Genomic DNA, 14,120 nt, shown 5'->3' on the forward strand with positions numbered 1-14,120 from the left:
ACACTCATACAGAGGTAATACAAACCTCATATAATTCTGCTTAATGAGCAGAAATTCAAGCTCTCATTAATGCTTTACGTCATATTGCAAATGAGAACATTAATATATATTTTGACAGCTTATATGCAGTTGGAGTTACTAAGAATACTGAAACTTCAACTATTGAGTATACGTCATCACAAGAGTTATTCAATTTATTTCATATCCTGCAAAAAATGGTGCAAATGCAACAACACCCATTATTTATAGGCCACATACTGGCCCACACTAATCTTCCAGGGCCTTTAACATCAGGTAATGATAAGACTGATAAATTGGTTGCTGTTTGTCAGCAAATGTCTTGTATGACTGTGCGCATGGTTCGCATTCTTCACATCATCAAAATGCTTCTAGTTTGCATAAAAAATTTAATATTACTAGAGAGCAAGATTGTCAAATTTTATGTCACTGCCCCCAGTGTGTTATACAGACTCCATTTTTACCATATGGGGTAAATTCCCATGTTTAAAACCAAATCAATTATGGCAAATGGATGCAACTCACATTCCTCAATTTGGTAAACAATGTTATGTACATGTAATTGTAGATACTTATTCTAGATTTATCTTTGCTACAGTCCATACAAAAAAAAATAGTCAACATGTTATTTCTCATATGTTTAGCTGCCTTTGTGGTATTAGGATGTCCTTTACAGATTAAAACTGATAATGCATTAGCTTATGTTAGCTCTTCTTTTTAGCAATTTTGCAAAGACTTTTGTATTGACCATAAAACAGGTATTCTTTACAACCCTCAAGGTAAATTTATTGATGAATGAGCTCATTTATCTATTAAGCTACAATTATACGAACAAAAAAAGGGGATATAGGATCCTCCAAAACAACCTCATTCATTCTCTCTTCATTTTAAATTTTCTAAACTGTGACTCGGAAGTTCACACTGCAGCTGAGGAACACATTTCTTCCACAGCAACAGGCACTTTAGGTCGAGTTTTGGGGGAAAGATTTTCAGACTGGCTAATGGAGAGGACCAGGTCCATTGATTATGTGGGACAGAGGTCATGCTTGTATTTTCCCAGAAGGTGCTTTTTGTCCTGTTTGTGTAACCTGAACATGCCATCAGACATGGAGAACCTAAAACCAAGATTCAAATGACTGAGGACTGATCCAGAGATGCCAGATGCCAGATCTGACTCCCAATAAATGCCTTAGAAGCTACTGTCATAAATATTGGTATTGAACTTTCAGCTTTGAAATTCAAAGAAAGACTTAAGTGTCATGATGATTATAAATATGTATGTATTACTGCTGCCAAATACAATGCTTCCCAACGGGATTGAGAGAGTTAAAAACCATTTGTTAGGTATTTGTCAGAATAATGATAACAGCTTGGATCTTTTGGAGTTACATCATTATATCCAAGATATACCAAAAAAAAGTAAGATTGATTTTTCAGATTCTACTTCTTTAGCTGATCAAATACTTTCAGAGTTAAATGGCTTTAACCCCTGTAACATTCTTGAACATTCTGCATGGTATATCCTTGTATTGTTCTCATTGCTACTAGCTCTCTCTTGTGTTGTGATTGTAGGATGTCGTGCCTTCTGAACAAGAATTCGGTGACTCAAAATAGTGATACGTCACCTGCTTTTTCAAAGAAAGAATGGGGAATATGTAGGGAGCCACATTGAGTAACCACACCTTCTAGCCCTTATGCACCACGGGGATCTGAACGGTCACTGTAGTCTGGCCCAGTAGTGCCATGACTCATGACTCATGACTCTGTCTTTTCCCATGCTCAGATAGTAAGAAGGTTCTCTTTGTGGGGCATGCCCCTAGGGTTGAGTTACACTCACCTGTTCCCTTGTAGTTCTGCCCCTTCTGACTTTTTTGGATAGAGCTTTCTAAGAACAAGTGTCCCCACAATAAAAGCTCACTTCTGAATGTGTTCCCTCTCTCTCTTCTCAGACTATTATGACTTTCTCTTGCTCTCCCTTTTAGGGAGCCTGAGGCTGATAGCCAGGAAAGCTATCCTGAAGCTTATGAAAAGGTAAATTGTGTCTGTGTTTTATTTTGTGTCCCTGCAAATTCACATGAGTGATCTTAGTTCAGCTGCCCACGCTGGTCAGGGTCAGTAATCATTCATGTTAATTTCACTGAAAAATGTTGAACATTTTTTTATATATTTGTTGACCAATTACATTTCTTCTTCTGTAAAGTGTCTGTTCAGTTCCTTAGCCTATTTTGAGAAAGGAGCTGTGGTCTACTCCTAGCCAATGCCACATGAGAATGTTACTGCAGGGGGATTCTGTGTAAGTATCCATCTTTTCTAAGATTATTTTAACAGAGTTGACTCCTCATCCTAATCTGGATATTGTGCTGCTGTGCTGGGCTGTCTGCTCCCAGCTGCAAATGATGTCAAAACATAGAGGATAGAAGAGTCAGGAGCAGATGGGATAATTTCTAGACTCACATGGACTATACCCAAAGCTCATTATTTCTCTGAGCTTTGAGTTTGGGGAGTAAACCTGTCTGTGTAGGTTCAGCCAATATGATATTTTTGAAAGATTTTATGACCCATTGTAGCCAAATGACAGCAACCACTGAAGATAACAAGTTTCTCCCTGAAACCTCTGAACTAACTTCATTTTGTCTCCATACAAGACCATTCAGAATCTTTGAAAACTGCTTATTTCTCCTATAGAGCATAAGGGAGCCCCCTTGGTTTTTAAGGGCTGACCATGGTATGCACAGAAGTAGCAGCAATTTCACAAAGGCACTCAATTTTCTCCTCTACTCTTCCAGAGCCATGGTCTATTTTCCGTGATTTAGGAAAGACTACTGGTGTTCAACTACTTTCTTAAAAAATTAAAAAAAAATGATACTTCTATTTTCTATTGCAAGGAAAGATTTCATGCCATTTTCTAAGGAAAATAAAAGTGTCACCTAACCAAAATGGCATCATTTTTATGTACCCTAGAATTTATTTTCTGTCTATTCATGTGCCATGAAATCTGGTGTTTTCTGGACTATGAGTATCAAGCTGCCTCTCTGATATGCTGAGGGCTGCCATCAATTTCTGAAACTATCTAAGAAGTTCAGCTGCCTGCCTGGCTGGGAGGATGAACAAGGTGTCTTAGATATGATAAGCACATACTTGTTACCATGTATCTTCTAAGGGTTGTGACCAGATAAGATTCAGTGATGCTTTTTAAATTTTTTATTTGTTTTAGTTAGTTATATATGACAGTAGAATTTATTTATGCACTTTGGTATATCATATATTGATGGGGTATAATTTCTCATTTTTCAGAGTGTACATGTTGTTAAATCACATTGATCATGCAGTCATATATATAGTAATACATAGTAATAATACATAGTAATAATGTCTGTTTCATTCATAGTAATAATGTCTGTTTCATTCTACTATCCTTCCTATCCCCACATCCCCTCCCTTCACTCCCATCTACCTAATCTAAGTAACTTTATTCTTTTCTAGTGCCCCCCCACCCCGATTTTGATTTAGCATCCGCATATTAGAGAAAACATTCTGCCTTTGATTTGGGGGGATTGGCTTATTTTGCTTAGCATGATATTCTCCAGCTCCATTCATTTAATGTTCAAATGCCATAATTTTATTCTTCTTTAAAGCTGACTAATATTCCATTAAATATATAAACCACATTTTCTTTATCCATTCATCTATTGAGGGACACCTAGGTTGAATCCATAATTTAGCTATTGTGACAGTAGCTGCTATAAACATTGAAGTTTAAGTTCTTTTGGTATAAACTGAAGAGTGGGATACCTAGGTCAAATGGTGGTTCCATTCCAAGTTTTCTGAGGAATCTCCATACAACTTTCTGTAATGGATGCAGTCCCACAAGCATCCACTATGGAAAAGTTCCTTTTTCACCACATCCTGGCCAACAATTACTTTTGCCTATATTCTTAATGATTGTCATTCTCAATGGAATAAGATGAAATCTTAGTGTAGTATTGATGTGCATTTCTCTAATTGCTAGAGATGTTGAACTTTTTTTATATATTTGTTGACCAATTACATTTCTTCTTCTGTAAAGTGTCTGTTCAGTTCCTTAGCCCACTTACTGATTGGGTTATTGGTGTTTTTTTTTTTTTTTTTTTTGATGTAACATTTAGTACTGTAACTTTGATTTGCAGAAAGAAATTGACAGTTCTTGTACACTACCCACGGACCAAGACCAAATTGTGCGAGGCAACATTTGCAATGGTGGGCAAAAACACACTGAAATTGTCTATCATTTTGAATCCTGGTTTTCTCCATTGCATGCTTTCACTGGTGCTTTAGGTAATTGACTTTTTTTACAACTTGTATAGTGATAATTCACCAAAATTCAATGATTTTTTTGATGTTTCCATGGGAAAACTAGAGATTTTCTAATCCAACATTTTCTCACATCACTCTATATTCTACATTTCCAAGTGACTTGTGAGATTCTTTTCTATGAATGTATCCTCATTGACATAAATATTTACAAATATATTGTAATTAGGATTGTTTCTGCTTTTTTTCTTAATGCTAATCAGGACTCCAGCTATGGAGTACTCAAACATTCCTTTTTGTCTACAGCATATAATTATCAAAAGAACATTTGGTGGAAGGAAGAACAGCAGAGTAGAGAAAGGGAATCAAGAGGAAGAAGAGCGGGAAAAAAGAAGGCATGGGAAAGTAACTAGGAAATAAACTCTACCCTATTATGTTATTTCCATGTACACATATATGACAGTAAATCAACACATCACAATCATCCTCATATATACATGTACAAATAGACTATCTGAATTAAAATAACAATAATAGAAAGAAGGTCAGGACAATAGATCAAACAGATCCGAGGAAGGAGAAGAGAAAGAATGGGGAAAGGATTTAGGAATGAGATTGATCAAATGTTATGTGCATATATAAATTTGGCATCATGAATCCCAATATTATGTATAATCATATTCACACACTCACACACACACACACACACACACACACACACACACACACACAGAAAAACAACTTTGTATGTTCCAAGCAGAGAAGTGCCCAACTCATCCTCTTCAATCTGACTCCTCATGCTCCTTCCAGGATGGATCCCCTCTGCCTTCTTCACAACCAAGTGAAAGGAAAATCTCATTCCCCAGTTTCCAGGAGCTCTGGTCCTTGAGCTGCAGGAAGGGAGCCCTTGGCTTGCTGCTCCTCTCTGCCATGTGTGCTTCATCTTGCAGACTAACAACCATCATCTAAATGCAATATGTTTTCTGATTATTCCATGGGCTAGAGAAGCATTGACTAATAAATATCAATTGTATTTTCCTAAAGTCTTAGAAATCTTATCTTTTCCAACCCCAGGAATGTGTTAGCATCACCAAACCCCAGCTTACAAGCTGGTACCAAATTAGTCTTTGTTTATAATGAGTAAAAAAAAAACTAATCATAAACATAAAAGAGTGAATACAGAACCTTGAGAAAATAAACTTTTTTTCCAAAAATTGATGAGTGCTGTTTTTACTGGACTGGTCAACTTTGCTGTAGCTGAATGTCAGTTGATAGGAAGGATGAATTAACAACAGAAGTGATGTATCCAATCAGTAGCTGTCTCCTGCATCACTATCCATGTGAGGGATACAAATAGAGGTCATTTCAAATGTGTCCATGTTAATATTCATCAGAAAATGGATAATTTCGGTGGTCAGCAATACTAAAATGAGAAAGAAAAATATGTAACATAGACTCAGTGACTCCATTTCTGTAAGGATAAAGAAGAGCTCCATTATATTTCCTGAGTGGTTGTAGAATCTGCCATTTCTACGTGTATGAACGTAGTTTTATAGGAGATGGTTTTTTAGTTATAACTAAATTATTCAAATTCTACTCACCTGCCAAGAACAGAACATAAAGAACTGACAGAGAAAGAATTCACTCAGCTCCTCCTTAGCTCCCAATCTACCAAATCAAAAACTCCTTTCTTATTTTAAATTCTCAGTGAAAGCAAAAACAGATAGTACCACGTTTATTCACTTACTTTGTGGAGGAAAACACATCCATTTATGCCATGTTTAGTATAAGGATAAATTCACATATTGACCAGTACAAAAGTTATTTTAGTTGCACAGTACATTTTTAGCAATCTCACTTACATTTAACTAACTCATTAATTATTTGCTCACTGCCCATCACACACAATATGGTGTTAGATTCAGATAATGAAAGAATGTTGTTTATAAGATATACATGCAAATCCCCAGAGTTCACCATACATTATTTAGATCTCTATAATTTAGAAATAATACAACAGAAAATCATTACCTCTTAAAATATAATAGGAAACAAGTGTTGGGAAAAGTATAACGGCAGCCGTACCCCAGAGAAAAACCCCAACATGGCGCCTAAGGACCTTCTCTTCCTACTTTCCCCCCTTTTTTTTTTCATTGGCACAAATAGTTCCCGTGGGTGTGAACTCTCCTGCCGGAGCCAATTTCAAATCTCACTGGCGGGGAACCTTAGCCCCAATAAGAACTAATTCCTGGGCTCCGGAACTGATATCTGGAAGAACTTGCCAATAAACGGGTGGCCTGCCATTTATCTAAGCCCTGCCATCTCTCCTTAGATCTATATAAGCACACAGTCTTTTGCAATAAAATTGGAATTCTCCCCGGCAAAGTGTCTTGCATGGAGGATTCTTTCATTCTGGTGCCAAAACCCGGGATACGGGTGAGCTCTTTCTAAAAAGAGGCCCCGTCCCCGGCTCCACCAAGACACTCCGCCCTGGTCCACTCTTTCAGACGCTGGCTCCCTGCACTCACCACTGATCTGGCTTAGGTAAGTTCTCCCTCCCTGGCTCGCCAACTGTCTTTGGGCTAACAGCAGGAACTGTGACCATGATGGTCAGGCACACTCCTGACACCTGGTAGGGAGGAGGCAACCCACCCCACTAAGACCTTCACAGGCTGCAGTGGACCCTCTGGCGATCCTCTTCCCTTTGGGGCATGAGGCTTCTGGGTTTGGATGAGAGGCTTCCCGGTTTCTTCCTCCTCCGCCGGATCTACGTCCCGCTGCAGCTGCGTTCCACCGGCACTGCATTCCGCCAGAGCTCCTTTCCTCTCATTCCTGACCCTTTCGCTCCAGTCAAAAACTTTCCTGATGTCAGGTTGCCCGTGGCTCCGGCCCAATTTGGGTCTCACAGATCGCATTTCACTGGTGACGACCAGGTAGTGCCCTCTGTATTTCCTCACAATGGTAGGTCATTTTGGGGACACCCACTTGATCTCCCGTTTGTCCTGAGCTCCAGGAAGCTATTCCAGCCCGGGTTTTCTCTTTGTCCCTCTCTCTTACTCTTATTCTCTCTCTCTCTCTCTCTCTCTCTCTCCTCTCTCTCTCTTCCATCTCTCCCTGTGACCATGGTTTCCTCCTCATTTATACCTGAAACCTCACCCCTCAAATGTCGAATAAAAAATCTGACCACACTCTCTCTCACACCAGATATTAAACCCAAACTTCTGACTAAATTCTGTACCCAAGATTGGCCTACATATACACTGGATAATGGCAATCATTGGCCTCCAGAAGGCTTGTTAGATCCAAATCTCCTCCGGGACCTTTTTAACTATTGCCATAGTCTGATAAAGTGGAGGGAGATTCCCTACGTTGAAGGCTTTAGCCTTCTCGCACAACACTCTGCTCTGTGTTCCTCCTGTTCTCCCTCTTAAGTCCTCCTTGCTTGCAAACCCCTCCCTTCCCCTACTTCTACTCCAGACTTTGCAGATTCTTTCTCCTTTAACCCGGCAGATGAACCCCCACCTTATCCCCCAGCCCTATCTGCCCCTCCTCTCCCGCCATCTCCTCCTCTTCCTCCACCCGATTCCATGGGTCCTCAGCCTTCTGTTTCATCCCCCTCCCCTCCGCCCTCTTCCGCCCGCTCCACCTCCTCCTCTGCAGAGATATCCGCTTCCCCTCCCTCTTCTTCCTGTCCGATGCTGACTGCCTCTTTCAGTCCTCCTGTTACCAGGTCTAAGGGACTCCTTCCCACCCCCATGACAATCGCACCCCTTCATGAGGTTGCTGGTCCCAAGGGTATTATCAGAGTACATGTGCCCTTCTCCATGTCAGACCTTACTCAGCTAGAGAGGAAGTTAGGCTCATTCACCACTGACCCTACCACATACATTTGGGAGTTTCAGTGGGTCCTGCAGGCATATAGCCTCACTCATCACGACATTTACATGCTCCTAGTCAATACATTTCTCCCTGAGGAAAGGCGAAATGTCTGGGAACTAGCACAGGCCCATGCTTATGAAAATCATAGAACCAATCCCAACCACCCCACAGGCCCACACGCTGTCCCGGAGCAGGATCCACTATGGGATTACAACACCCCTGGAGGCTTACAGTCTCGTGACCTTTTTGCATCCTGCCTCTTGGTGGGCCTGAAGCAGGCCACACACAAGGCCGTTAATTTTCAAAAGGTGCAGGAGGTCATTCAAAAGAAGGAAGAAACACCTTCAGAATTCCTGGATAGACTAACCAAGGCCCTCCAACAGTACACAAACCTCGACCCAGAAACCCCTGATGGCTGTCATGTCTTAATGACATATTTCCTGGCCCAAAGCTACCCTGACATTAAAGCCAAGCTTAAGAAGCTTGAACAGGGCCCTGCTACTCCTCAGACCGAAATCCTCGTGGTCGCTTTCAAGGTTTTCCATGGTTGAGAGGACGAAAGCAAACGCCATAGGCAGAGGGCTGAAAACACCAAATTCCAAATGTTGACCCAGGTCATTCAGAAAAGTTCATCACCACACAGTCCTAATAAGACACCCCCTGGAGCTTGCTTCAAATGTGGTAAGGAGGGACATTGGGCCAGGGCTTGTCCTTCGCCTAGGACACCCTCCACCTCCTGCCCAAAATGCCAGCAAAGGGGGCACTGGGGGGCAGACTGCCCAAAAACCCAGAGGGGAGGTTGGTCAGCCACCCCACAACCCCAGCCTCTCCTGGGCTTGGCAGAGTAGGATTGACGGAACCCTGGGCCTTCCCTCCTGACTATTACCATCAAGAAGCAAGAGCCTAGGGTCACCTTCCTTGTGGATGGACGCTTCATTACCTTCCTCTTGGATAGTGGTGCCACTTTTTTGGTCTTGAGGGAATATTGGGGTCCTACCACACCCTCAAAAACTCCTATTGTCGGGGTAGGAGGTAAACAGATTTTTCCTTGAACCCCCCCCCCATTATCATGTTATATGCAGGGATCCCTTTTGTCCTTCACACACTCCTTTCTCATTATGAGCCATTTCCTCATTCCCCTTCTGGGAAGGGACATACTCTCACTATTGAAGGTCACCATTCACATATCACCCTTCATCTCCCCCGCCTCTCATTTCCGCATGATGATCCTAGGGACAGATGCACCTCCATCATGCACTCTCCCACGACTATCTAAACCAGTTAATCCTGGGGTTTGGGACACAACTACACTCTCTATGGCTAAATGCAGTCCTATTCATAGTGTCTTACGGGACCCTTCAAGATATATTAGTCAACCACAATATCCACTTACAACCACAGCCCTCCTTGGATTAGAACCCATCATCCAGGATTTATTATGGAAGGGGTATCTTAGGCCTACACAATCTCCTTTCAACACCTCCATTCTGGCAGTTAAGAAACCTAACGGGTCCTACAGACTGGTTCAAGACCTTCGCCTCGTCAACTCCTCTGTGGTCCCCATCCACCCTCTAGTGCCCAAACCCTACACCCTCCTCTCTCAGATCCCTGCTACTACTACCCACTTCTCAATCCTAGATTTAAAGGATGCCTTCTTTTCTATTCCCTTGTCTTCAGAATCTTAGGATATCTTTGCTTTTACGTGGACTGATCCTCGCACCCGTCATTCTCGTCAGCTTACCTGGACTGTCCTCCCGCAGGGATTCTGGGATATTCCCCATCTCTTTGGCCAAGTTCTTGCCCAGGACCTCACATCCTTCCAACCCACCTATCCTGACTCTACTCTCCTTCAATATGTCGATGACCTTCTTCTATGTAGTCCCTCTTTGGAACACTCTCAATCCCACACTGCCCAGATTCTCAATTTCCTAGTGGATAAGGGATATAGGGTGTCTCCCCACAAGGCCCAGGTTTCCCAGTCTACTGTAACCTACCTTGGTTTTTGCCTTGCACTGGGGAAAAAGGAAATAACAATGGATAGGAGGCAACTCCTCTCTAAACTTCCGGTGCCTCATACGAATGCCGAAATACTATCATTCCTAGGACCAGCAGGTTATTTTAGGGCCTGGATCCCAAATTACTCTCTTCTAGCCAAACCCCTGTATGACCTAGCAAAGGGACCCCCTGGTGAATCTCTTGCCTCCTCTCCCGGCTACCACTTCCGCAGACTTCAGCAACTCCTCTTAAAGGCACCCGCCCTGCCCTTCACCTTCCTGATCTTTCAAGACCATTTCATCTATATGTCCATGAAAAAGGAGGGCAAGCACTTGGGGTCTTGGGTCAAAACTATGGGCCTACATTTGCACCTGTGGCATATTTGTCCAAGCAATTAGACCCTACCATCTGTGGTGTGAGTGGCTCATGATTTTGTGCCCAGCCAGACTGCAGCATTTGGTGGTCCGTGCGGGTAACGTCTAAAGCTTGGAGGTAAGTGAAATTGCTCACCCCTGAGGGAAGGCGAGAAAATGGGTGACCATTTCAAAAAACAATGTGTTCTTGTTTTGATTTATTTTGTTTTTATTTCAAGTTGCCTGTTCCTAGAACTTTCTCAGGCAAACTGGGGAAAATGGTTGACTCAAGGTTTAAAGTTGCTTACCCCCGAGGAAGAGAAATTGTTAGAGGAAGGAGACACCCCAGTAAGACCAAGAACAATAAGGGCATATGTTGATACAATACAAAAATGTAGCCTATGGCTTTTTAAAGACAAGTTATTAAGTATATCAATGGGACCATCATGGTATCCTATAGAAGGATTTTTCTTCAACCAGAAAAAGATGGCTAATTCTGTTTACTATACTTGTCTAAGATCTTGGTTTTTACAGACATATGATTAATTTACAAAGCTAAAGTGTTAAAATATCAACCACTAAATATAAAATCAAGTACTCTTTACTTATTAAGTTACATAAGGTAATATATTTAAACATTATGTGTGTTTTCATAAATTGGTAAATGGAAAAAATGTTTAATATTGCTTTGTGTCTGTGTCTTTGCTAAAACAAGGTTACTAAGAGTTAAAATTCTATCATGTGTAATTTATATACAAAGAGTATAAGAAGTTTTAGTTGGGTTTCAATTATAGTATTATAGTACCATAAAAAAACATGAAAGTATTTCATCTTATTAAAGTGGAGTAATTTGTCTAAATCAGAAATTTTATAAGAGTTGTTTACAGAATGTGAATTTATAAAAAGGCTTAACGGTTAAAAAAGAGATATAAAAAGATTCAAGATGTGGAAATATATTTTAATATAAAAGGTTAAAGGAAAAAGAAATGTTTCTAGATGAGATAATCTCTGTGTGGTAAAGTAAAAAGTTGTAAAATGCCATTTAAAAAGATTCTGAGGAAACTAGACTTACTTTAAAAGCTGGAGAAAGGAAGAAAGAAGAAAAAGATATTTGTACATGGCAGATTGAGACAATGCTTCTTAATGGAGTTTAAAAAAAAAAGCCTTTGGTTGAAGGGCGGGAAACCTTTTTTTTTTCTATAGATTTTTTCAGATAACATCCACTGAGTCATAACAAGCCCGGCAGTATGATGGCCTAGATGCAGAGGGAACAGCTCCTTGGTGAATGATAAGTATTCTTCAGACTATAAAAGGAACATCCAGTTGATTTCACCAGTGGACAAATTAAGGACAACAGGTGAACAAGCTTTTTCTATTTTTACATACAAAGATCAGTTATGGGTAAATGACTCAGTGTTGAACAGACTTCAGCTTTATGCTGGAGTCAGTAGCATGTGATCAAGTTGTGTGTTGGCCTTGGGGGTGGAGGGGTGAGGTGGGCACTAAGCCTTTTTTAAAGATTTTTCAGGTACCCCTCACTAAGGCATCGAAGGCTTAAAGTAGGACAACTGGAGCCTTCCTGTGGCAAGAGAGACAACAAAGCGCTATTATACTAAGGTCAATAAGAGTGGTTTGGGCCTCAACCTAATTTTTATTAGCAATGAGGACTTGCCTCAACACCTTCTGGAATGCAGCATCCAGAAGAATGCTCCTGGGCTTACCTTAATATTTGAATAGCTGTTTTTATAGCAGCTTATGAAAAAGCCCAGATCTCAAGTGGTGTTTGAGGGGAGGGAAAGGGGGAAAGTGGGCAACCAGTTTTCCCTAGCTTTTCCAGAACCTGTTTAAAGCAAGGTCTCCCCACAAGTGACTTCTCTGCCACATCGCCACCCCCTGCCTTTGGCCTAGCACAGACCCTTCACCCCTCACCTCGATGCAGCTAGTAGCTTGGATCCTTGTGGTCATGCTGCATAATCGGTTTCAAGGTAACCATGGTGCTGAGGTCTGGTGGGTTGCACTACTTTAGAAGAGGCCGCTAATCTATAAATTTTTAACAGAATATTAAAACCACAGAAATAGCTGTTTTTTATGTATATACACTTATCCAGTGACTAAAACCAACTTAAACCAGTACATAGAGAAATGTCAAGAATGTAATATTGGGTGGGAACATGACTTGTCAGCTTAAGAAGATAGGCTTTAGCAGTGGAGAGGATCCTGATGGATTAGGGTGGGTCCAGGTTTAGGGTGTATCCTGCTGGGAATAGGGAGTACCCCGCTCCTTGGGTTTAGGGCTGTTCCAGGTTTAAGGTGGACCCTGCTGGGATAAGGGCGTATCCTGCTGCCTCAAGCACCCACCCGCTCCTTGAGTTCCCCTTGAGTTCTCCCGGGATTCAGAGAGTATTTTGGGATGCAGAGCCCAGTGGAAGTGTGGATTTTGCCCAGAACGTACATGTAGAGTGCCGGTGTGAGTTCGGGAATAAAGAATTGCTGTTTGAATCTACAAGGCTGTGAGTGGCTGGTAATTTTGTGCCCAGCCAGACTGCAGCACTGTGGGTGGGCCCCTTGCTTAAGAGCTCTGGCTGCTGGACAAATTTTACACCAAGAAGCCTCTAAGCTGACATTCGGGGCCCCTTTAACTATCCACTCCCCACATCATTTGAAGGATGTTTTAGCTTATAAGGGCCTTCAAACCCTTCCTATCCAGAGTACTGTCACTCCTCACTTCCTTTCTGGAAAACCCTAATATTATGTTCTTCCCCTGCCCTGCACTGAACCCTGCCTCACTGCTCCCCACACCAGACACACCAGCTCATAATTGCTTGGAAACCTTGGATGATTTTCTCCCCTGTCATTCTTCCATTTCTGAGGGACCACTCACCAAGCCTGACCTTATCTGGTTCACTGACGGCAGTTCCTTTAGGCAGAATGGCACTCATTACTCTGGATACACTGTAGTTTTGGCCACTGAGATTATAGAGGCCAAAGCTCTGCCTTCAGGAAGTACCAACCAGCAGGCCGAACTTGTAGTGGCCACTCATGCCTGCCTTCTAGCACAGGGCAAATCCCTCACCCTTTATACTGACTCAAAATATGTCTTCCATATTCTATTATCCCATGCTGCAATATGGAAGGAGCGAGGCCTACTTACCACTAAAGGTAATGCAATCACTAATTCGGCTCTTATAACCAATTTGATAGGGGCCTCCCACTTACCCATCCAGTTGGGAGTTGTCCACTGTAGGTCCCATCAGAAGGACGGCTTTCTTATCACTGAGGGCAACACCAAAGCTGACCAGGCGGCACGGATGGCTGCTACCACTTCCAATTATGACCCCCCTGGGGGACATATAATGGCCACTTTAGACTGTCCGTCTGAAGCCCCTACTTCTTCCAGTAAGAACAAGGATTTTTTCGAGTTCTTCCATACTCTATTCCATTCCAATTCTCAGTCTTTGACCCTCTTTTTACAGAGCTTCTTCTCCCTCACCCCTCTGACAAAGCCATGCTACAGAATATAGCCTCTAATTGTCAGATCTGTCAGCGGACCAACCCTCATACTCCTTTAAGGCCTAAACTGTTTCC

This window comes from Marmota monax, unplaced genomic scaffold (genome assembly GCF_021218885.2).
Source record: "Marmota monax isolate L192 unplaced genomic scaffold, Marmota_monax_Labrador192_F-V1.1 WCK01_AAM20220418_F8-fsc00273, whole genome shotgun sequence".
Lineage (NCBI taxonomy): Eukaryota > Metazoa > Chordata > Mammalia > Rodentia > Sciuridae > Marmota > Marmota monax.